This window comes from Nicotiana tabacum, chromosome 23 (assembly GCF_000715075.1).
Source record: "Nicotiana tabacum cultivar K326 chromosome 23, ASM71507v2, whole genome shotgun sequence".
Lineage (NCBI taxonomy): Eukaryota > Viridiplantae > Streptophyta > Magnoliopsida > Solanales > Solanaceae > Nicotiana > Nicotiana tabacum.
The window spans coordinates 61,263,824-61,290,982 of NC_134102.1; the positions used below are offsets into that span (position 1 = coordinate 61,263,824).

General features: G+C 39.0%; 1 non-coding gene across 1 annotated transcript; it reads left to right on the top strand.

Moving 5' to 3' along the window:
- The first annotated feature begins 20,282 nt into the window (after positions 1–20,282).
- Positions 20,283–20,386, top strand: LOC142177781 (small nucleolar RNA R71). Its single transcript, XR_012706337.1, has one exon. It is a non-coding gene; the product is annotated as a small nucleolar RNA R71 (small nucleolar RNA).
- Positions 20,387–27,159: the final 6,773 nt, after the last annotated feature.

Sequence of the window (27,159 nt, forward strand, 5' to 3'; positions counted from 1 at the left end):
TTGATATCAAGTGCATATCTTCTCTATATGCCGGACCGTAGTTGATTTTTGTTACTTGTGCATATCTTCTGTATATGCTAGCTCCGAAATGTATATATGTTTTTCATGCATATCTTCTCTATAAGCTGATCGATTAGTTGTTTGCAATGCTTGTGCATATCTTCTTTATATGCAACTAATTATTTGATATCAGATGCATATCTTCTTTATATGCTGAACTGTTAGTTGTTTATGATGCTTGTGCATATCTTCTCTATGCACACAGATGGTCTTACCTGTACTTCATGCCTCGATTTAGGAACTTTTTCTGTGCACATATATATTCATGAACTATATACATTTGATAAGTTAGTATCATTGACTATTCAGTCCACTCCCTCATCGAGGTTAGCCATGATACTTACTGAGTAAACGGGTCGGTTGTACTCATACTACACTTCTTCACCTTGCTGCAGATCTTGGAGCTGAGCTGTTGTGAAGGACGAAGGTTAACATTGAAGATGCACCAGCATTCCAGATACAAGCTATCACTTATTTATGGTATGTCACGATCCAAAATTACACCTTAGACTGTGATAGCGCCTAGCCGTACTTGCTATGTGAGCCAACAATCAATCAACATAATATAGTCCAATTTCCATTAATTAACAGAGTTATATCATATTGAAAGCAGAAATAATCTCAAAGTAATGAAATATCTTATACAAGTATAACATGGTCTAAACACGACCAAAACGGTACAACCCCAAGAACTATGTGACACAAGTACACGAGCAACTACTAAATAAATACAAGTCTAAATACATGATTACAATTGTCTGTGATAAAGAAAATAGACAATAGACAAATAAGGACGTGGACTCCATGTGCTACAGATCGAAATAGTATGACAGCTCACCACGAAGTCTTCAATAACACACTCTAACTAAGCTCAACGGGTACTGCAATAATAGTCTCAAAACCTGCACAAAAATGTAATAAGCATAGTATTAGTATACTACAGTCGGTACGCAGTAAGTATCAAGTCTAATTTCGAAGAAGTAGTGGCGAGACTAGATGTATATGAATACTTATGACACAAAAATTATTACAAGCATGGAGATGGAACAGTAAATATAAATGTCATGACCCAAACTAACCCCTGTCGTGTTGGCGCCTATCGTGGAACTAGGGAAGCCGACTCATTTCCAAAACAAACCGATATTTTCATTTCAAAGATAATTTCAATGTTATTTAACATAAAAACCTTTGTAAAGGAGTTCAAATCAAAATGAAAGTGCGGAAAGAAAAGCCCGACATCGGGGTGTCGCTAGTGATGAGCATCTACAACAATCTATCTAACAATGTCAAGGCTAACGCAGCCTGAAAAATAGCTAAATACAACTAGAGGAAGATAAGAGGGAGAAGAGCAGGGGCTGCGATCGTCAAACAACTACCTTGCTATCTCCGAGAAAATCTGCAACCAGAACAATCAACAACAGCTACCGTGTCTAGCTACCGTGTCCAGCTATACCTGGATCTGCACACAAGGTGCAGGGAGTAACGTGAGTACGCCAACTTAGTAAGTAACAACAATAAATAAAGACTGAGCAGTAGTGACGAGCAATAAAGCATATAACGTTCATATCATGAAATCTCAGAAAAATACCTCATGCTTTTAAAATCAGCATTTGAATCAAAATATCTCGTATAAACCCAGTTCCAGTAAAAATCATTTAAGGATATTTTTCAACAGTTTTCAAGCAGAGGAAAAATGCAAAGGTGCGCAAAAATGATAAAATCATAAACAGACCCTCGGGCAAAGCATCACTCATATACAGCCCCTCGGGCAAACCTTACAATCACTCTTGCCACTCGAGCATACCTCATAATCACTCATGCCTCCCATTTACTCAGCACTCGGCACTCGACACTCGCACTCAGTAGGTACCTGCGCTCACTAGGGGTGTGTACAGACTCCGGAGGGGATCCTTTAGCCCAAGCGCTATATCAAGCCAAATCATGGCATAAATCACTCAGGCCGTCATCCTATATCGAACATGCTGCGGCGTGCAGCCCGATCCCATAATTATCCGAACATGCTGCGGCGTGCAGCCCGATCCCATAATTATCCGAACATCCTGCGGCGTGCAGCCGATCCCATATTTATCCTCACAAATCAGGCCCTCGGCCTCACTCAGTCATAAACCTCTCAAGCCACTCGGGCATTTCAGTAAAAACAGGGCATTCAACCTAAAACAACACTTATGTGCATCAAAATAGAGTAATAAAACTGTGCTATGCAGCAAACAAGTATAACCATGACTGAGTATAAATTTTCAATCGAAAACAGTGAGAGGATAGTAAGGAAAGGCCCCTAAGGTTCCAAACAGCACTGGCACAAGGCCCAAACATGGCATTCAGCCCAATTTACAGAAACTCTTTCTAAAGCATATAAGTATCACATAATTTCAACAAAATATGCAACTTTACAGTTGCTACGGGACGGACCAAGTCACAATCCCCAACAGTGCACGCCCACACACCCATCACCTAGCATGTGCGTCACCTCAAAATAGTAGAATGATACAAAAATTCGGGGTTTCATACCCTCAGGACTAAATTTACAATCGTTACTTACCTCAAACCGGTCAAAGCTCTACCCCGCAATGGTCTTGACTCTGGACTCGGCCTCCAAATGCTCCAAATCTATTCAAAATCAGTACGATACCATCAATACGCGCTAATGGAATGAATTCCACAAGAAAAGCTACAAAATTAGACCAAAACCCGAAATTGGCTCAAACCCGGCCCCCGGGCCCACGTCTCGAAATCCGATAAAAGTTACAAAACTAGAAATCCCATTCACTCACGAGTCCATACATAAAAAATTAATCCAAATCCGACATCATTTGGTCCCTCAAATCCTTAAATTAAACTCTTAAAAATTCCAAGCCCTAACCCCCAACTTTCACTCCAAAATCCTAAAAATTAATGATGAACAAAGCCATAGATTCACGAAATTTATACCATTATGGGTTAGAATCACTTACCCCAACGTTTCTCCTTGAAAACCTTCGAAATATCGCCTCTCTCCCGAGTTTCTCAAGTCCAAAAATGGAAAATGAAGACAAAACACATGAGCTGGGGCTTTTCTGCCCAGCAACGTCGCACCTGCAACCATATGTCTCCTCCTGCAGAACCGCACCTGCGGTCAAATCCTCGCACCTGCGAGAACCACTTAAGCCCTCAATTCCGCACCTGCAACCCTAGGTTCCGCACCTGCGGGCGCGCACCTGCGTAACACTTCTGCTTCTGTGGAACCGGCCCAACTCTTCGTTTCTGCATCTGCGCTCAAGGCCTTGCACCTGCGGGCTCGCAGATGCGGCCAATTCTTCACACCTGCATTCCCAGCCTTGGCCTTCAATTTCCGCATCTGCGGCTTCCCCAAATGCACCAGCGACCTCGCGCCTGCGACTCCTCCTTCCACAGGTGCGAAAATAGAAGTAGCAGCAGCTTCAGCTGCATTTTCCAACTTTCACAAATCCGTTAACCACCCGGAATCACCGTGAGGCCCTCGGGACCTCAACCAAAAATACCAACAAGTCATATATCAACATACAAACTTAGTCGAACCTTTGAATCACTCAAAACAATATCCAAACACCAAATTACCCTCGGATTCAAGCCTAAGAACTTCTAAATTTCAAAATTCGGCAACCGATGCTGAAACCAACCAAACCACGTCCGAATGACCTCAAATTTTTCACACACATCACAAATTACACTATGAATTTACGCCAACTTCCAAAATTTCATTCCATCCCCGATATCAAATTTTCCATTGCCGACCAAAGTCGCCAAATTTCCAACTTTCGCCAATTCAAGCCTAATTCCGCTCCGGACCTCCAAATCACATTCCGGACGCACTCCTAATTCCAAAATCACCTAACGGAGCTAACAGAACCATCAGAATTCAAATCCGAGATCGTTTACACATAGGGCAACATCCGATTGACTTTTTCAACTTAAGGTTCTAAATAAGAGACTAAGTGTTTCATTACACTCTGAAACTACTCCGGACCCGAACCAACTAACCCGGTATATCATAATATAGCTTAAGAGAATAAAGGAAATAGAAATGGGGAAAACGGGACTATAACTCCTGAAATGACCGACCGGGTCGTTACAATAAAATAGTCGAAAGTCATAAAGCAGGCTTTCCAATTCAACAGATAATCATAACACTGCTCAAGTGTGGCAAGTAAAACTAGCATTCTTCAATCAATGAAGTCGAGGCTCCCATCTAGCCTATAAACATAGCATGCAACAGTTACCATTTTATGGAATGCTTCTAAATGAATCAAGAATATGAATGCATGCTCAAATCGGTACAAGATCCATGTACCCCGATACAAGATTCATGTATCTCGATAAAAAATCCATGTATCACAATACCTCGGTACAAAATCCATGTATCGATCTGGTAAAAAATCCATGTACCAACCACGCTAAAAAGAGCCCAAAGTAACATGGGAGATCACCTGACTGCGAAGGAACGGTACCGAATCCAAGCGCTAAGAGGGGCATAATAGCAATCCCTCATAAATCAATATCCAATCATCATGTCCAATGTGCCATAACTGTATCTCATCCGCATGCTTTACCTTTCATGCCAAAGTTATCAGTTCAAATCAAGTATCCTATTCAAAATATTTGCATATGCCCAAGAATTTTAGATAAAAGGTACAGACTTAATAAAAATCATACAGATATGTGCACATGAAATCTTTGTGTGACTATGGTCAATTTAAGAAATTCAATATATCAAGGATAAGTTCTCATACCTTCATAAACAATCATAATGCTAGGCATGATTTCGAATACTAATAAGAGAGCAATGTAGTCACATAAGTCAAATAAATCATGAATCAAATGAGCACATAGTCGAAACAAGGCAAAAAGTATATCAATTCTATCCCGGGCATGCTATAAAATTGGTAAGTGCATATATGCTCGCCACCACATATATACACTACGCCCAATACCATTAATACATAGCAATCAAGTCAAATCCTAGGAGTTTCCCTCTTAACAAGGTTACCCAAGAGACTTACCTCTTCCAGGGTTAGCTTCAATCACAAATCGCGTCAAAACCTTGCTCTAGCCGTCCAATCACGCAAATCAGAGCCAAACATCATCCAAGGATGTCAAACAATGCTAAAGGACGTGATCCCAATTCATAAAGCTTTAATCTTTGAAGAATTCCAAAAAACTCAACCTGGGTTCGCAATCCCGTAATCCAAAACCAATACCAAAATTCGATGACCCATAACTTGCTAAGTCAAAATATACAATTAGTTTCCAAAGTCGGGTCCAAACCGATGGTCAAAATCCAAAAATACTCTCTCTTAAAGTGTAGGCTAAAATCCCAAATATCCTTTCAAAATTCAAGAATTTATGGGTATAAATCTATAGGGAATCAGGATATAAAGCAAAATACAAAGGAAAATTGCTTACCTCGAATGTAGTAGTGGAATTGCTCTTCAAATTCTTCTCATTTCGAAGTCTAGGGCTCAAAATATAAAATAATGGGCAAAAGTCCTTAAATATAGCACTTAAAGATCTGCTCCAGGTAAAGCCTTCGCGATCGCGAAGCACAAAATTTCACTGCCCATAAAGACCTCATCGCAAATGCGGGACCATCATTACGAACGCGATGACCATTCTACCAGCCCACCACGAACGCGATGTCCTATACCTTCCAGTCGGCTACTTTATTTTTGTGAAAATGCTCCTCTCTCGCGAATGCGGGGCAGCTACTTCCAGAATTACGTGAACACTACTGCTTGATCACAAATTCCATGCACTAAACCCCAGCGACCAAAACTACTCTATGCAAATGCATCCCATTGACCGCGAACGCAAAGAACATGAGAACACCAGAATATCAGCAATCTCAAAGTGGTTCACATTCGTTGGAACAAGAGAGAAACCAAAAGCAACTTCAGTAATGATCTGGTTAATTCCATTCTTCAGTCACAAAGGGAAATGACTCTCGATTGAGAAAAAACTTGTTTACGATTCTCTGAAATACGAATTTTCTTCAACATGGTAGTGAGAAGAGAGACAATGGATGGAATTTAGTTATCAATAGGGGTAGTCCGTAGCTTTTGTTGAGAAATTAGAGGTTGCTTTGTCAGGTCAAAATGTTGCCCCCGAAATGACCCCGAACCTCGCCGAGCCCCTTAGGACCCCGTCCAAACATGCCAACATGTTCATATCCAATACCAAACTTATCCAAGGGCTCAAAACATAGCAAATAATAGCAAAACCACAAATCGAAGATCAAAATTATTCTCTTAACTTTCAAACATTCCAACTTCGCTGCACTTGTCTAAATCACATTTAGACATCCAAACTTTGCACACAAGTTCTTATCAACAAAATGAACCTGTACAAGGTCACAAAACCACAATCCGTGTCCGATCCAAAGTCAACTCCCGGTCAAACCTTCTTGGAACACCCGAATTCAAATATAAACATGTGTCCAAGTACAAAATCACCATCCAAATCTATTGAAACCATCAAATCCCTATTTCGAGTTCATTTACTCAAAAGTCAAACTTGGTCAACTCTTCCAACTTAAAGTTTTCAAATTAAGAATCATTCTGACAAATCAACTGCGAACTGCGCGAACATCAAATCCAACCATATAAGTAAGTCATAATACATCATATGAAGCTACTGAATGTCTGAAAATACTGAACAAAATAGTAAAGCTCAAAACGACAGGTCGGGTCATTACATTCTCCCCCACTTAAATATACCTTCATCATCGAACGTGCTTAAAGTCATTCCATAATTTTCAAATCATTGTGCAACTTATCATACACATACTCATGGGTGATCTCATGCCACCTCAATCCGTATAAGCATTCTTCCTTCCACTCTAGCTTACAATCCACAGAACTAAATTAAAACATCCGGAACTCCCTCTTAATTTTGATTCTAGCATACATATACCGTATTAATCATAAATGTAATCCCAAGATATAACCACATGACGTATCCCAAAGCTCATGTACTCATAGCAATATTTTCTTATCACAATAGTTACTCATTACCAAACTCGGTACCAGTAATATACCTCATATAAAATAGAACCTTGTTCCAAACCTTCGAAACACTGTTAATGATGAAAAACGTTGGTAGAAACTCATAACCACAAATTAGATCAACAAATTGTAGGGTTCTCTTGCCCGACAAGAACCATCGCTGAATATCTAAGTTGACTAGTGACATTCTTCTCCTAAACACACTTATCCAAAACCAATTGCACAAATTCTAGGTCTAATAACATTGTCTCAACCAGTACAAACTATTCGACTGACATGCCTCACCAAAAGTTAATTAGAACCATATACGATGCAATTCGTGCACCAAACAATCAATAACTCAAATATAGCCACGAACAAAAAGAAGACCAAATGAGAGGACTGCCCAACAAGCCTGATGGATACAATCACAAAAGCATAATGCTATGAATCCATCCCGCAAGGTAGAAACAAAACACATGGAGTAAGCACCATAAATCATATCCAATATAACACTGTTGCGGCATGACACCTAATCCAACCATCATACCGCTCCACACGGGAATACTCATTGGGTCAAAATCCTCATTTAGGCATGACAATAGGCACCCAAACCGATTCAGATCATGCCAAAATAGGTAGATAACCTCCCAAAGTCCTTAACAATCTCATCCATGATGCATACAATCAGATCTCTAACCCTTAATACCCTTTCACAGTCAAAAACCAATAGAACAATCTGCCTCTACAAGGATCAAATCACTAAACCTCGAGAATACAAAATCTCTATACATGTTCTCTATCTCTCCCACTTAAACGACTTATACATCACGCATACACAACCGTCTCATGAAAAATACTCCCTAAACCTTCTACACCAAGTAGAAAAAATCTAAACATCCAAGGTCACCAACCACACAATCTCTGTAGTACTAGTCAAGCCTCAACAAATCAATCTACAATACGTCCTGTACAACATACACTATCCTTAGGCGATAGAAGATAGTGCTAACATCATTCTAAGCATCTAAAATCCCCCATGCTTTCTAGAACTCATGACATTCCTTTCAAAAAATAACCACAACCTTGTCCATTCAATCTCAACCCCACACGGCTCATCACATCTAGCATGCCTCAATATGAAAATACGAGAATCTCATTATCAACTCTGAATCACGATTATGATACATGCTCAATCGACTAGAGATCCTCCACGTAACTCAGTTCAAGATAAAAGGAAGAAAAATCATAATACTCAACAATCTTAAGTCATGGTCGACCATCACCACTCTTCGGAATCCATTTGCACACAACCAAGCCGTCAAAATTGACTCCTCTAAATCAATGAAGTCACGCAGACTGCCCAACTCAAAAGGTATTTCCACAAACATCTTCAAGGCCCTATTATACCCAAGGAACTGATCACCTCTATTACTATATTGATCCAAGCCACTGTTAATAGACCCAACTTCTTCTGATTACTCATGACCCCCTTCATCGCAAAACTTCTCTTTCTCAATATACTATGAACCTCATTCAAAACTCGTCCAAGTGATCCCCAACATGAAATATAATTTTCTTAATACTCGTAAGCCGCTTATTACCTCTTATACACCCAATAGTACCTCAAAGTGAAATAACTGCTATGAAGAGATCTTCTATGGGTCTGAAGTTGTTTCTCCCATTCTCAAATGTTGCGTTGTAGAACCAATGATATTACAAAAATACTACAAGTCTCTTCCACCATCCGATGCCAATCTCAACTCCTCAGCCACACGACAAATATGAAAATCCTTAGGTACCCACATATAAAATCTTGAAGCTACTAAAACCATCCTCGAGAGTTACCCACTCAATTCAGTACTGAGTACAAAGCCAAACATGTCGAACAATTCCTTACCCGAATCAATCTCGAAGTCATCCTCCTTAAGTTATAACTAATCCACAAGCACGTCGGTGTCTAATACTGCAACGACACATGAACATGTGATCCAATCATCGATGTTAGGATCCCCTACTTGGATTTAAGCCACAATTACCTAAATTAAGAAATCACAGTGAACATTCCTCCTTAAATACCATGACCTCACATTGTTACTCAGTTAACTTTCTCATAAGCTCATGTTGCACCAACCATAACACATCCCAAATTATCAGCCCAAATGCATACTCAACCCTGTGAAAGTCATGCAATCTACCTCAAGCGATCCAGACTCACATCATATTACATACATCTCATCGTATAGAAGGTAAAACTCTTCATAGCAGCCTCCTAAGAAATCATGCAACCTCTAATCTTCTCACATGAGATAGCCCACCTTTGTAGTCCTAAATCTCTCTATGACCCTGCCATGAGCACCACCACTATGTAATCAATTAGTTCTCCCGAGTCTACACTCGTGCACAGGCTGCAAGAATATGCTTCATTTCATCAATGAATAATCGAAAGATCCATCAACGCATCCAAAACTCAAGACGGTATAGTACACCAAGATGATAATCAAGCATTCACATCACTTTTATAGCTCAAGCAACTTCTAATCAAATCCAAAACCATCCAAAACATAAGTAATCATCACCAAAATGAAATACACAGTCTTTGTTATTTGTCCACAATGAACTAAGTCGCACCAACCTTTCTCATAGCCTATGGCTACCCTACTACAAAGCCCATAACTATATGACCCTATTTCAAGTAGGTATATAGCCACTTTCTGAAGTAAGCCACTCGGTCCTTACTGCTCATTCTCGACCTGCTAATAATCAAACACCACGAGACATACCTAATAATGTCCTTCTTCACCCTCTGCCACTCATATTGCTTCCTCGAATCACAATATATCTCTACACCATCCGCATGAATAAAATACAACAAACTACGAACTTCCTCAATGATCATCTCTGTCGAACAATCAATATTGGAAACATAAATCCAACCCTGAAGTTGCAAAAACATCGTCTCACTAAAGACCACCTCCTTAGAACCACCCCGCATACCGTATCCCTAAGGACAAGCAAGTGTAGATCACCATACTGATGAATCGGTCAAACAAAGACAACCATACAAGCAAAAACTCCACTATGTTCAGAAATGCCCGTTCTCAAAATTTTATATACCAAGGTCAAAACTTTCATAGCCAAATGCCTTCCCTCTGCTGAAACAAATGCCAAACTCCAAATCGTGAACTAGATAGTTCCCTTCACGGGACTTCAAATGCCGAGACACGTAAGCAATCTCCCTACCACTCTGCACTAACACCGTGCCAAAACCAATATGTGTAGCATCACAATATATTGTGCAAGGCCCCGAACCCATAGGTAAAACCAACACTAGGGCATCTATAGATGGAAACTCCTCCACAAAGAGATGACAGTAGTTAGCTCTCAACACACGGGAGAAACATCCCACACCATAGGTGCAAAATCACAAGTTGCTGGAACACAACTGGTAAAGGGGACTCAACATCACGTATGTACAAGTAGGAGAGAACTGAAGATATAGACTTCAAACCTAGATAAAGTCGCACGATAAGGAATCAAGAAAAAAAATTTCCTAACATCCCGTAGCCTCTCAGAGATAAGAATAAACATCTCCATATCAATCTACAAGACTCTTCTAGACCTACTCGTGACTCATGCGACCTATATGAACCTAGAGCTCTGATACCAACTTGTCACGACCCAATATCCCACCTTAGGCCGTGATGGAGCCTAGCCGTACTTGCTAAGAAAGCAACACAAACTCAACATAATATAATCCAATTTCCTTTAATTTACCGAGTTATATCATAATGAAAGCAGAAATAATACCAAAGTAGTGAAATATGTAATACAAGTATAACATGGTCTAAACACGACCAAAATGGTATAACCCCCAAAACTAGGTGACACAAGTACATGAGAAACTACTGAATAGGTACATACATGATCACAACTGTCTCTGAGAAAGTAAATAGACAGAATACAAATAAGAACGGGGACTCCATGTGCTACAAATCTAAATAGTATGGCAGCTCACCACGAACTCTCTAATAATACACTCCTACTCAGTTCAACGGGTACCGCAATAACAATCTTAGAACTTGCACAAAAAATGTGCAGAAGCATAGTATCAGTATAACACAGTCGGTACCCAGTAAGTATCAAGTCTAGCCTCGAAGAAGTAGTGGCGAAACTAGATGCAGTCAAATACATATGTAAATATCCTCAAGATCAAGAGGTTTCAAGATATAAAAAAGTAAAAAGTCATAAAGAAGGCGTTCCAATTCAACAAATAAGCATAACACTGCTCGAGTATGGCAAGTATAGCTAGCATTCTTCAATCAACAGAGTCGGGGCTCCCATATTAGGAATGCTTCTAAGGAATTCAACAATTAGCATTTTAAGGAATGCTTCTAAATGAATCAAGAATATGAATGCATGCTCAAACCAGTACAAGATCCAAGTACCCCGATACAAGATTCATGTATCTCGTTATAAAATCCATGTATCACAATACCCCGATAAAATATCCATGTATTGACCTGGTACAATATCCATATACCGACTAAGTTCACAGGGCCCAAAGTAACATGGGCAATCACCTGACTTCGGAGGGACGGTACCAAATCCAAATGTAAAGAGGGGCATAATAGCAATCCCTAATAAATCAATATCCGATCACCATGCCCAATGTGCCATAACTGTATCTCATTTGCATGCTTTACTTTCCGTGCCAAAGTTCTCAGTACAAATCAAGTATCCTATTAAAAACATATGCATATGCTCAAGAATTTTAGATAAAAGGTACACAAGGACTTAATAAAATTCATACGGATATGTGTTCATGAAATCTCCATGTGACTATGGTCAATTTAAGCAATTCAATATATCAAGGATAAGTTCTCATGCCTTCATAAAATATCATAATGCTAGGCATGATTTCTAACATTAATAAGAGATCAACATAGTCACATAAGTCAAATAAATCATGAATTAAATGAGCACATAGTCGAAACAAGGCATAAAGCATATCAATTCTTCCTCGGGCATGATATAAAATTGGTAAGTGCATATACGCTCGCCAACCACATATATACGCAGCGCCCAATACCTTTAACACATAGAAATCAAGTCAAATCCTATGGGTTTCCTTCTTAACAAGGTTATACAAGAGACTTTCCTCTTCCGGGGCTAGCTTCATCCACAAATCGCATCAAAACCTTGCACTAGCCATCCAATCATGTAAATCGAAGGTGGACATCATCCAAGGAAGTCAAACAATGATAAAAGATGTGATCCCAATCTGTAAATCTTCGATCTTTGAAGAATTCTAAAAATGTCAACCCGGGCTCGCATGCCCAAAATCCAAAACCAATACCAAAATTCGATGAACCATAACATGCCGAATCCAAATACACAATTAGTTTCCAAATTCAGGTCCAAATCGATGGTTAAAACACCAAAATACTCTCTCCTAAAGTGGAAACAAAAACCCCATATTTTCTTTCAACATTCCATGTTTTAGGTGTAGAAATCCATGGGGAATCAAGATATAAAGTCAAATCCAAGTGAAAATTGATTACCTCTAATGTAGTAGTGAAATTTCTCTTTAAATTCTCCTCCTCTCGAAGTCTAGGGCCCTAATGATTCAGTTATGTATCTTATTCTGCTTTTGAGGATATTTATGATTATTGTTAGAGATTATTTCTGTATATTTGATATTGGCTTGCCTAGCAAGTAGTGTTAGGTGTCGTCACATTATCATAACACTAGTAAGTATGGCAAGTATAGCTAGCAGTCTTCAATCAACGGAGTCGAGGCTCCCATATAGCATATAAACATGGCATGCAGCGGTTAGCATTTTAAGGAATGCTTCTAAATGAATCAAGAATATGAATGCATGCTCAAACCGGTACAAGATTCATGTACCCCGATACAAGATTCATGTATCTCAATACAAAATCCTATATCACAATACCCCGGTACAAAATCCATGTACTGACCACGCTCATAGGGCTCAAGGTAACATTGGCAATCACCTGACTCTAGAGGGACGGTACCAAATCCAAGCGTAAAGAGGGGCATAATAGCAATCCCTCACAAATCAATATCCGATCATCATGCCCAATATGCCATAACTGTATCTCATCCGCATGCTTTACCTTTCGTGCCAAATTTCTCAGTCCAAATCAAGTATCCTATTCAAAATATATGCATATGTTCAAGAATTTTAGATAAAAGGTACACAATGACTAAATAAAATTCATACGGATAAGTGCTAGTAAAATCTCTATGTTACTACGGTCAATTTAAGCAATTCAATATATCAAGGATAAATTCTGATAGCATCCTAGGAAGCTCAACTATATTCAAGGACAAGAATGAAGCTTTGGAATCCCAAAGAGGACCTTTAACAAGATGTCAAGCTAAAGAGTTGCAAAATAAGGTCATTATACTTCAAGTTCAAATAAAGAAGTTGTTAATTGGGAGGAAGAGCTCAAGGATAAAGGATGTGAATTGGCTAGGTGTTAAAATTGTTTTATGGCCCAAATTTATGTCCAAGAAGAGGAGTGTTGGATTCAAAGAGATATCTTTTGAAGAAGGTCCTAATCAGTCCACCTTTGGACCATTTTGGTAAATGTGTCCAAACTTGCAGCCCAATAAGTCCCACATGAAGTCACGTTTTAATAACATAAAAAGGACTTACTTGATGTTAAAGAAGGGTACAATAGTCATGCTAGAAGTTGAGTGCAAGTTGGTGCCAAGGTTCTTGCAAATGTCCTTCACGATTTTCAAGATTTTCAAGATTCTATCTAAGATTGGTTTTGGACTTTCAAGATCCCATCCTAAGGTAGTTGGACTTTTTGTCCAAAGTAGTTAGGACTTTCTTTCTTTTCCAAGATTTCTAAGATTTTCATGATTGGTTTTGGACTTTCAAAATCCTATCCTAAGGTAGTTGGACTTTTGTCCAAAGTAGTTAGGACTTTCTTTCTTTATTTTTGTGGTAGAAATTCGTGACTCCCTCTCTATATAAAGGGGTATCTTCTTTGTTTTTAGGGAGATTATGATAAACAATATCAACAAAAAATTGAGAGATTTTTCTTGCACTCTTGTGTGTGGCTACTCTTGGATTTATTTTTCAACCTTCAAGAATCAACTTAGATACCCTTTTCGAAATCTTAGATCACTTCTAGGTATTTAAGAAAGGTGATAAGTTTAGTCTTATTATTGTTCTTATTATTCTATAGGGTCGGGTTTCACAATTTATCTCTTGTTTTTAATTCTCTACCAAAGGCGATTAGTTCTCCGTTAGCTAATTATTGTTGCTAGGATTCAACTTCAAGAATAGACTTCTTGAATTCAAGAAACACTTTCTTGAATTCAATCTATCTTTAATTTCTGTCTTCTTTTTCGTATCCCTATTTTCTTTTAGTTTCCGCACGTTTCTTGATTTTCTTGTTTTTCTTTAGTAAATTCTTGAACCCCCTATCGTGTTGTTATCAAATTCTCATGCCTTCATGAATAATCATAATGTTAGGCATGATTTCTAACATGAATAAGAAAGCAACATAGTCACATAACTCAAATAAATCATGAATCAAATGAGCACATAGTTGAAACAAGGCATAAAGTATATCAATTCTACTTCGGGCATGATATAAATTTGGTAAGTGCATATATACTCGCCACCACATATATGCGCTACGCCCAATACCTAAACACATAACAATCAAGTCAAATCCTAGGGGTTTCCCTCTTAACAAGGTTAGCCAAGAGACTTCTCGCTTCCGGGGCTATCTTTATCCACAAATCACGTCAAAACCTCTCTCTAGCCATCGAATCATGAAAATCAAAGCCGAACATCATCCAAGGAAGTCAAACAATGCTAAAGGATGTGATCCCAATCTATAAAGCTTCGATCTTTGAAGAATTCCAAAAGAGTCAACCCGGGCTCGCGTGCCCAAAATCCAAAACCACTTCCAAAATTTGATGACCCATAACCTGCTGAGTCCAAATATACAATTAGTTTCCAAAATCGAGTCCAAATAGTTAGTTAAAACACCAAAATACTCTCTCTTAAAGTGGAGGAAAACCCCCAGATTTTCTTTCAAAATTCCATGTGTTAGGAGTAGAAATCCATGGGGAATAAATATATAAAGCCAAATCCAAGTGAAAATTGTGTGCCTCCAATGTAGTAGTGAAATTTCTCTTCAAATTCTCCTCCTCTCGCAGTCTAGGGCTCCAATGTTTCAGTTATGTATCTTATTCTGCTTTTGAGGCTATTTCTTATTATTGTTAGAGATTATTTCTGTATATTTGATATTGGCTTGCCTAGCAAGCAGTGTTAGGCACCGTCACATTATCATAACACTACTCAAGTGTGGCAAGTATAGTTATCATTCTTTAGTCAACGAAGTGGAGGCTCCCATATATCATATAAACATGGCATGCAATAGTTAGCATTTTATGGAATGGTTCTAAATGAATCAAGAATATGAATGCATGCTCAAACCGGTACACAATCCACGTATGCTGATACAAGATTCATGTATCTCGATACAAAATCCATGTATCACAATACCCCTATCACGACATAAAATCCCAACCAGTCGTGATGGCGCCTAACACATTGGCTAGGTAAGTCAAAACATAACAATAAAGAACCAGTACAACATAAATTATAGAAATAGCATAAGTCTGAAACCTTAATAGAATAAAGTACTGCCAATACAAAGGTAAATCCCCGTGAAACTGGTAAATACGGAGTCATGAGCTCTAAAACTGAATACAAGTCTGAAACTGAACAATAATAACACTATTTGAACTATAACAACAGTATATAATGAAAAGACAAGTCAAACTGCGACCAAGGATGCAGCTCCACCTCGCCTCTCGAACTCAGTCCAACAAGCAAGCCTACAGCTTATAACTGGTCCCCACACCTGGATCTACACAATTAAGGTCAGAGTGCAGTGTGAGTACAACCGACCCAATGTACTCACTAAGTATCATAACTAACCTCGGCGAGGTAAAAGAAACAAGAATTATAAATGATACTAGCTATAACTTGTACAGTTTCATCATTTTTAACAAGTACAAAATAGTAAAGAAATCAAGACATAAAGCATATGAAGAAGCATCTCTGTGTGTATGTGTACAGTTACTCAATTAATTTGCTCATTCAATGTTCAACATACAGAGATGATATGCAGTTAAATCAGGTAATAAATCATGAAAATTGCAAGTAAAGATGAAATGCAAAATCCAAACAAGCACTGGCCAGGTTTCCTCAACCTTTCCATATCCGTACCAAACCACCGATCAGTTTTCCTCAATATCCACGTGTATACCATCAAGAGAGAAACATGAGAGGGTGACCCTAGGGGGATGGATCCATATCCACGCGCAAGCACGGCCAATTCAAAGTGCTACCAGCCCGGCATAGTCACAGGCTCAATATCATAATCTGCCCGGCATGGTCACAAGCATAACCGTACTGACGAGCTCGAAACACACACTTAAATTATGCTCGCTAGTCAAAGATAGTATAGTATAATATCGTATCCACATGGATTGGATGTAAATAGTATTTTCGTAGTTTCTAGCTTGATTGCTATCCAGGAGAATCAACAAGTGAGATTTATAAGATATCTAACTAAAATTAACTAAGAATCTAAAGCTATTGACTAATGAAAATCACAACAAGGAACAAGCAAAGAAGTTATCAATGGGAGAAAATAGTGGTTGATAGGATAGGTGCAAGATAATTGTTTGGGATTTAACTCTAGATAATTCACTTCTAATGATCAAGTGAGTCTCTTGAATTTCCTCAATTATTAGTTCAAACGTTCAGCAAAAACTCATCTCTCGATTAAGTCTTGACCTCACGAGATGAACCAATTTAAGCACGTGAAGATATGCAAGATTGCGTAGTGGATTGGTCTTTAGGAGAACCTCTCTCGATTATCCTTCTAACTAGGTTTAATCAATGATTCAACTATCCTTGTTCGATTACTAAGAAGAATTAATGAACTCAACCAACAAGATAATGCAAAGATATCACAAGTTATGCCTCTCTCGATTACATGAACAAGTGAATATAGATGCAAAAATTAAATCATCCAAAAATGATTCAATACATAAAACTAGAGTTATAATCCACAAACAAACATCAATACACCAAATCCATCAAACCCTAAAGAGAACTACTCCATAGATATGGAGTAATTCATCACAAATATAATTAAAAGATAGGAAAACATAAATTTAATCCAAACTCGGATCTTGAGTGAGGAAAGAATGATGAAATCCTTGTGCTTTTGCTCCTCCAACTCCTCCTTGGCCTCCTTAGGTCTAAAGTATGTCAAAAGTCTAGAAAATAACGTTTTCCATGTATTTATACCAAGTAGGTCGGGCCCAAACGAAATCACCCTTTCCTAGCTGAAATAGGAAAACTTGCAAACTTATTGCTTTTCATGCTTCGCACTGTGCATAGCAGGGTGCGTAGCATTAGTGTTTTTTCTTGTCAGACCTCAAAAACCCATCCTTTGAACTTTGTCAATTTCTGACATAAAATGACACTGATGCGTCGCCCAGTGCATCGCACTAGTGCATTTCTTCAGTTGTTGCTTCTTCCTTGATTTTTGACATCCAGAAGTGATATTCGACCCTCGAATACGATCCCGGCTTAATCCTTAGGGCTTCTACTCGGACTTCAAAGCTCCAAATAGCTCAAATTAGTTCCACAACATCTACATAACTCAGAATCACTCCTACAAGGCATAAAACACACAATTAGTGCAAAACACTATCAATTAAAGCTCAAAACGAATAAAGTGCAGTAAATTGGAATACAATAAGAGACTAAAATACGAGATTATAGCCCATCAAATACCTCACACTTAAATCATTGCTCATCCTCGAGCAATCAAACTGCACTTCACATAGACACGACCTTTTTAAACAACTCTCCTAACTCATCACACAAAAAATAATTAAAATAGATTAAGCACAATATTTTAACATCCTCGCCTCAAGATTTGATTCAAAAGAACCACGCATTATTTATAACCCGCTCACTTACTCTAACATAGAGGTAAATGACATTACCTTTCCTTCGTGAATCAAGTGCCCTCACACAAAAATAGAGAGTAGTTACACACACCATAGAAATTAAGAACAATTAGGAACTCAAGATAGAAAGAATTCGCTCACTCTCAGAAACAACATTCATATGCCACTAAAGACGTATCATAGGCTTACCCGTAGTGTACTACTCTACTAATTAAGCCCATTCAGTCAAGGATCAAGTAGGACTTTCATTGGTTATAACGTAAGTTGTGGGACGGGTAGGATACATTTATATATAAGCGTGACTACACCTCCCTAAGCACTTTAATACATACATTTCATTGTTCAAAACCCCACACTTAAGCCAAACCAAAACTCCACCTTCACACAATATACATTAACTCCCTACTTCTTTAAGCACAATTAAATCAAGTTACCACTATCACAGAACACTTTTCACAATCATACACTTATTGTTTTCTTTCTTTTTCAATTCAAGTAGCTCTTACTTCTTCAAAACAATGCACCTTTCTCCTTATTTCAATAATTCCACTTAAAAGCCAAACCAACCACCCCACACTTCAACTTTTACAAAGTTCATAACAAATTCAAGTGCTCACGAGAGGTAAAAAGGTTCAAATAGATGTGGTTGCTAAGGAAACAAGATTACATGATCAAAGGGGTTAACTACAATACATAACAATTAGGTATGTAAAAGCATATAAGTGGCTCAACAAAGAAATGCCTATATCACTTCCGAGACCGAATACAACTAATATTTTGCATTGCAAACATACGCGGCAAGTTCTAGACATCAAATGCAATGCACCGAATAACACAAAACCTGACTCACATATGACACATAACTCACTCAAGATTGGATTATCAAGACACTCTAGTCAAAGCAGTTAAGCAAAGTTAAGATCATATAGTTTACGGTACTTATTACAAGAGTAAAAAACTGAGCCTCGGCGTCACAACTAAAGCACTCACTATTCTCAAGTCATAATAAAGTAAAGAGATATTGCTTTCAATTCAAATCATAGAACAAGGTTTCCTACTCCTAAAAAAAATAAAAACTTACTACACCCGGTTCAAACAAAACCCTTGGAAAAGAACCGCGACACAAAGAAAAACCAAGGTGAAATTATTACACTACCTTAAAAAATAATCTTTTTATCTTTTTCTTTCGACTTTAATCCCTCAAGAAATCTATCGAACGATATCAATCATCAGGAAAAATAAAAAAAAATTCAATTTTTATGGCTTTTTAAATTTTTTTCTCTCTCTACTTAAACTAACAAAATTAAAAAAAAAACTAAAAGTAATATACATACATACATACAACATATCCCCCACCCCACACTTTAAGTTGTGGCATGTCCCCATGACACACAATTAAAAAGCATAAGGTAAAGGAAACATCCCTGAACATCTAGTCGGGGTCTGAGTCGAAGTCGGGATCCATTCCTCGCCTTCGGACTAATGCGTGCATCCATGCCGACAGTTTCTTCTCAGCCTTTTTGGGGTACACCCCAGACTTATCTTTCTCACTCAATGCCGCCTCTCATCTGTCTTGATAATGAAAGCCTTCATTAGATCCTCTATACCAAGCTGAATGGGATGTTGAGGCTGAAATTGCTGCCTCTACTGATTTTGGTATGTTGGAGCTCCTTGTCCCTGCGGTCTAGAGTTATTTTGTTGCCAAGCATTTTCAGTACCTTCAGGTGAACTCCATGAATAATCGGGGTGCCTCTGACTCATTACATTTAAATTGTAATTTCCCACAGCATTTACTTCCTCAGTTGAGGCTTGACACTCATGAGTAGGGTGTCCTCTTCCACATATATCACAAGCTATGTGAGGCTCACTTTGTATCGAGGCTAAGGTCAGCTTCCTTATCTCTTTGGCCATAGCATCAAGCTGTACCTGGAAAGATATGATAGCATCAACATGGTGGACACCAGTTGATCTTCTTCTTTCTGCACTCTTAGAGGGCCATTGATTTGCATCTTCAGATAACTCATTAAGAATTGTAACTATCTCCTCTAGAGTCTTCTTCATCAACGGGCCTCAGCTGTATTGCTCAATATTCTACGTGAGGCTGGTTTCAATCCATCCCAAAAGTCCTAGAGTTGCATCCAGAGTTCAATTCCGCTATGTTAACACTTTCTAACAATCTCCTTAAACCTCTCCCATGCTTCAAAAACAATTTCAGTATCTTTCTGGCAGAAGTTATGGATTTCTCTTCTAAACTAGTCCGTTTTAGCTGAGGAGAAATATTTATCAAGGAATTTTCTAGTCATCTCCTCCCTTGTTCTAATAGAACCTATGTGTAAGCTTCGAAGCCACTATTTTGCATCATCTTTAAGAGAAAAAGGGAATTCCCTCAAGTACACTGCATCTCGTGACACACCATTTTATTGAAAGGTGTTCATAATCTCCTCGAAGTCCATTAGATGTGTGTTTGGATCTTCGTTTGGCTTCCCTCTGAAGACACAACAATTCTGAAGGGTTTGAAGCAACCCTTGCTTCAACTCAAAATTGTTTGCTACAATTGGAGGCGGTCTCACACTTGATAAACCTTAATTGTAGACCGGTCTAGCATAATGGCCAAGTGGTCTCCCAGGCAAGGGTTACTATTGATTAAGTCCGAGTCCCCGCTCTTTTTCATAGATATTTTGCGCATCTCTAATATATGCTTCCACAGCATTCCGTGCAGCTTGTTCTCTTCGTTGGGCTGCTTCTCTCGCAGCCAAATCCACATTATCTTCGCCTTTTCCAACCATAAGTTCTTTGGTTGAGGATTGCCCAACCTTTTCTATTGTCTCGGTGAGATTTCTTTCCTTCTTCAGCTGTCGCAGTTGTTTTTCAATTTCTGGCTCGTATGTAGCACTTCCTTCGCAGAAGTTCTAGTCATGCACCACTCTGAACTTGTAACCTGTGCACAATTAAAGAACACCAACCGTATAAAGGGAAAAATAAAATAAAAAAAGAAAAAGAAAAATTCCTGAATTAGCACTACAAACTATTTCAAACACTCAAATTGTACTCGCTAGTCAAAGATAGCACAGTATAATATCGTATCCATAGAAATTAGAGTTAAAAAGTATTTTCATAGTTTCTAGCTTGATTGCTGTCCAGGAGAATCAACAAATTGAGATTTATAAGATGTCTAACAAAAATTAACTAAGAATCTAAAGCTATTGACTAATGACAATCACAACAAGGCACAAGTAAAGAAGTTATCAATGGGAGAAAATAGGGGTTGATAGGATAGGTGCAAGATAATTATTTGGGATCTAACACTAGATAATTCACTTCTAATGTTTAAGTGAGTCTCTCGAATTCACTCAATTATTAGTTCAAACGTTCAGTAAAAACTCCTCTCTCGATTAAGTCTTAACCTCACAAGATGAACCAATTTAAGCACGTGAAGATATGCAAGATTGCGTAGTGGATTGGTCTTTAGGAGGACCTCTCTCGATTATCCTCCTAACTAGGTTTAATCAATGATTCAACTAGCCTATTTCGATTACTAAGAAGAATTAATGAACTCAACCAACAAGATAATGCAAAGATATCACAAGTTATGCCTCTTTCGATTACATGAACAAGTGGATATAGATGCAACAATTAAATCATCCAAAAACGATTCAAAACATAAAACTTGAATTATAATCCACAAACAATCATCAATACACCAAATCCTTCAAACCCTAAAGAGAATTACTCCATAGATATGGAGTAATTCATCACAAGTATATTTAAAAGATAGCAAAACATAAATTCAATCCAAACTCGGGTCTTGAGTGAGGAAGGAATGATGAAATCCTTGTGCTTTTGCTCCTCTAACTCCTCCTTGTCCTCCTTAGGTTTAAAGTATGTCAAAAGTCTAGAAAATAATGTTTTTCATGTATTTATACCAAGTAGGGTAGGGCCCAAATAAAATCACCATTTCCTAGCCGAAATATGAAAACTTGCAAACTTATTTTTTTTCATGTGTCGCACTGTGCGTAGAAGGGTGCGTAGCAATAGTGCTTTTCCTTGTCAGACCTCAGAAACCCATCCTCTAAATCTTTTCAATTCCTGACATAAAATTACATAGCTGCGTCGCCTAGTGTGTCGCCCAGTGCATCGCACTAGTGCATATCTTCAGCTATTGCTTTTTCCTTGATTTTTGACGTCCTGAAGTGATCCTCGACCCCCGAATACGATCCCGGCTTAATCCTTTGGTCTTCTACTCAGACTTCAAAGTTTCAAATAGCTCGAATTAGTTCCACAACATCTACATAACTCGGAATCACTCCTACAAGGCATAAAACACACAATTAGTGCATAACACTATCAATTAAAGCTCAAAACTTATAAAATGCAGTAAATTGGAGTGCAATAAAAGACCAAAATACAAGATTATAGCCTAACTTCAAGTACAATCCACCCGGCGTGGTCACAAACATAACAACACAATCCTCCCGACATGGTCATAGTCAAAAGAACATAATCCGCCCGGCATGGTCATGGGCATAACAGTACAATCAGCCCGGCGTGGTCACAAACATCCAGTCCAAATCATATCACACAGGAGCAAATAAACAAGATACATGTATATGATGAATGAATAACAAATCTCATGCTCCTGGGCTGGTATAAATGACATGCTAATGTGTAGACATGTGCAAAGTGTACTATCATAGTTCAAATCGACAATTTCATCACAGAATAGCATTTAACAAGTTCATTCAGGGATTAATCCTCTATGCAGCCTCAAACATGGCTTGAAAGTTCACAACAATGTTACAAATATGAGAAACATCATAACTTAAAACTTAATAGCCAATTCTAGGCATATCATAGCCTAAGCACAACCCGAGCGTCGATAAATACCCCTGGTGTTAGGACATCGGCTCAAACCCCACACATGTGCGCACCCGTAGCACGTAGCTATCATAAATAATTCAAGCAAATAGTGCCTCAACCATGTTTAGATAAGATACTTACCTGAAGCAAGCAAAATTACTCCTCTAACAAACCCATCCCGCACATAACAACCTCCGGAAGGCTCAAATCTAGCCAAAATAATGTAATACCATCAATAAAAGCTATATGAATTGATTCCATATGATAAAGCTAAGATCTTTAACCAAAATCAAAAAGTCAACCCAAAAATTCAACCATGGACACGTACCTCGAAACCCAAAAAAATTCACAAATTCCGAACACCCATTCAATTATGAGTCCCACCATACCAAAATCAACCAATTTTGCCCTAAAATCGACCTTCAAACCTCCATTTTTCATTTTTGAAAGGTTTCCCCAAAACCCCCCATTTCCTCACTTTAATCCACTAATTAAATGCTAAAAGAAAGATGGAATCGTGATATAACAACAAATCCGAGTGATTACCCCGATCCAAGAAGTGAAAATCCCCTCCAAAATCGCCTAAAACTGAGCTCTACAACTCAAAATGTGAAATAATACTATAACATTCGATTTAGGATTTTTAATAGTCTGCCTAGATGTTCCTCTTCGCGATCGTGGAAAGTCCCACGCGATTGCGAAGAACAAAATTCATTGCCTCCAAAAATGGTCTACGCGAACGCAAACAACCAGTCGCGAACACGATGCTCAGCAACTTAGACCTACGCAATCGCGGACAAAGACATGCGATCGTGAAGAACAAACGCGTGCAACTTCCATACCTCACCTTGCTTACCAAATGCGTCCCATCTCCCGCGTTCACGATGCACAAACAACCAAAGCTCTGCGAACGCATCCTCAAACTCGCGAACGCGTTGAACAAAGGCCCTCCTGCCAGAATTAACCCTAAGCAATCATGACCCTCATATGAAGCTATCAGAACCCCGTACATACGCCTAAGTGAAAAATCCCCATACGAAGCTATCAGAACCGTCAAAATTCCATTCCGGAGTCGTTTACACAAAATTCAATATCCGGTCAACTCTTTTAACTTAAGCTTCCAACCATGGGACTAAGTATCCCAATTCACCCCAAAAGATCGCCGGAACCAAACCAACCACCCCGGCAAGTCACGTAACTATAAGTGAACATAAAATAAGCAATAAATAGGGGAACGAGGCTACAATACATAAAATGACCGGCTGGATCATCACATTCTCCCCCCTTATACAAATGTTCGTCCTCTAACGGGTCTAGAATCATACCTGGAGTCTAAAATAGGCATGGATATATGCTCCACATCTTTCGCTCAGTCTCCCAAGTAGCCTCCTTGACTGGCTGACCTCTCCACTAAACTTTCATTGAAGATATATACTTTGATCTTAACTTTCGAACCTGCCGATCTAAAATGGCCACCGGCTCCACATCATAAGTCAAATCCCCATCTAACTGAACCATGCTGAAATAAAAAACATGAGACAGATCACCATAATACTTCCGGAGCATAGAGACATGAAACATTAGGTGAACACCCGATAGACTAGGTGGCAATTCAAGATTGTAGGCCATTTCCCGAATCCTCTCAAGCACCTCAATAGGGCCAATATACCGAGTGCTCAACTTGCCCTTCTTCCCGAACCTCAAAACACCCTTCATGGGCAAAACTCTAAGCAATAACTTCTCTCCTACCATATATGCAACATCACGAACCTTCCGATCAACGTAACTCTTTTGTCTATAATGTGTCGTACGAAGCCGATCCTAAATCAACTGGAGTTTCTCTAAGGCATCCTGAACCAAATCTGTACCCAACAACTTAGCCTCTCCCGGCTCAAACCAACCAACTAGAGAACGACACTGCTTCCCATATAGTTCCTTATAAGGATCCACCTGAATACTCGATTGGTAGCTATTGTTGTAGGCAAACTCTGCAAGCGGTAGAAATTGATCGCAAGAACCCTTAAAATCCATAACACAAGCACGTAGCATATCCTTCAAGATCTGAATTGTGCGCTCGGATTATCTATCCATCCGGGGGTGAAATGTTGTAATCCACTCAACCCATGTGCCCAACTCTCATTGCACGGCTCTCCAAAATGATGATGTGAACTGCGTGCCCTAATCAGAAATAATGGACACCGGCACCCATGAAGAAGAACAATCTCGCAAATATAGATATGAGCCAGCCACTCTGAAGAATAGGTGGTCACAACCGGAATGAAATGTGCGGACTTAGTCAACCAGTCCACAATCACCCAAACTGTATCGAATTTCTCCAAAGTCCATGGGAGCCCAACAACAAAATCTGTGGTAACACGCTCCCATTTTCACTCAGGAATCTCAAATGTCTGATGCTCGTACTTCACCTGCTGACAGTTCAAGCATTAAGCCACATACTATGCTATATCTTTATTAATTCTTCTCCACCAATAGTGGTGCCTCAAATCCTGATACATCTTTATGGTACCCGGATGAATGGAATATGGCAAACTGTGGGCCTCATCAAGAATCAACTCATGCAACCCATTTACTGGGCACACAAATCCGACCCTGCATCCTCAACACCCCATCATCTCTAATAAAAACCTTCTTGGCATCACCGTGCTGCACTATGTCCTTAAGGACAAGCAAATGGGGTCGTCATACTGATGCTCTTTGATGCGCTCATACATAGAAGACCAAGAAACCACGCAAGAAAGAACCCGACTAGGCTCCGATACATCTAAACTCAGGATAGGCTAAAGCCTGAACATCCAATGCTAGCGGCCTCCGACCGACTGGAATATACGCAAGGCTACCCATACTCTCCGACTTTTTTCTCAAGGCATCGGCCACCACATTGGCCTTCCTGAGATGATACAAAATGGTGATATCATAGTCTTTTAATAGCTCTAACCACCTCCACTACCCAAAATTCAGATCCTTCTGCTTAAACAAGTGATTTAGACTCCTATGATTTATAAATACCTTACAAGACACACCATAGAGATAATGCCTCCAAATGTTCAATGCGCGGACAATGGCTGCCAACTCTAAATCATGAACGTGGTAGTTCTTCTCATGGGACTTCAACTGGCGCAAAGCATAATCAATCACCCTACCCTCCTGCATCAATACACACCCAATACCAATCCGAGAAGCATCACAATAAATCGTATAAGAACTCGATCATGAAGGCAACACTAGAACTAGAGTTGTGGTCAAGACAGTCATGAGCTTCTGAAAGCTCTCCTCATGCTAACAAGACCACCTGAATGGGGCACCCTTCTAGGTCAATCTGGTTAAAGGTGCAGCAATGGACGAGAAACCCTCCACAAAATGATGATAATATTCGGCCAAACCAAGAAAACTCTATATCTTAGTAGCTGAAGATGGTCTGGGCCAACTCTAAATGTCATCAATGTTCTTCGGATCTGCCTTGATCCCCTCACTGGACACCACATGCGCCAAGAACGCCACAGAATCAAGTCAAAACTCTCACTTGAAGAATTTAGTATAATAATTCTTCTCCCTCATGGTATGTAGTACAATCCTCAAATGCTGCTCATGCTCCTCCTGGCTGTGTGAGTACACCAATATATCATCAATGAATACTATGACAAAAGAATCAAAATATGTCTAGAATATATTGTTCATCGGATGCATAAATGCTATTGGGGCATTGGTCAACCCAAATGACATCACAAGAAACTCATAGTGACCGTAGCGGGTCCTGGTGATACCCAGACCTCAAATCAATCTTTGAAAACACTCTATCTCCCTGAAGCTGGTCAAATAAGCCATCAATACGTGGTAAAGGATACTTGATCTTAATTGTAACCTTGTTCAACTACCTGTAATCAATGCAGATCCACATAGTACCATCCTTCTTCTTCACAAACAGAACTAGTACACCCCAACGCAATACACTAGGCTTGATAAATCCCTTATCAAGTAGCTCCTAAAGTTGTTCTTTTAATTTTTTCAACTCTGCTAGTGTTATACGATATGGTGGAATAGAGATGTCCTAAGTGCTCGGCACAAGATCAATACCAAAATCAATGTCCCTGTCGGGTGGCATGCCCGACAAGTCTAAAAGAAACACATCCGGAAAGTCTCTCACTATCAATGG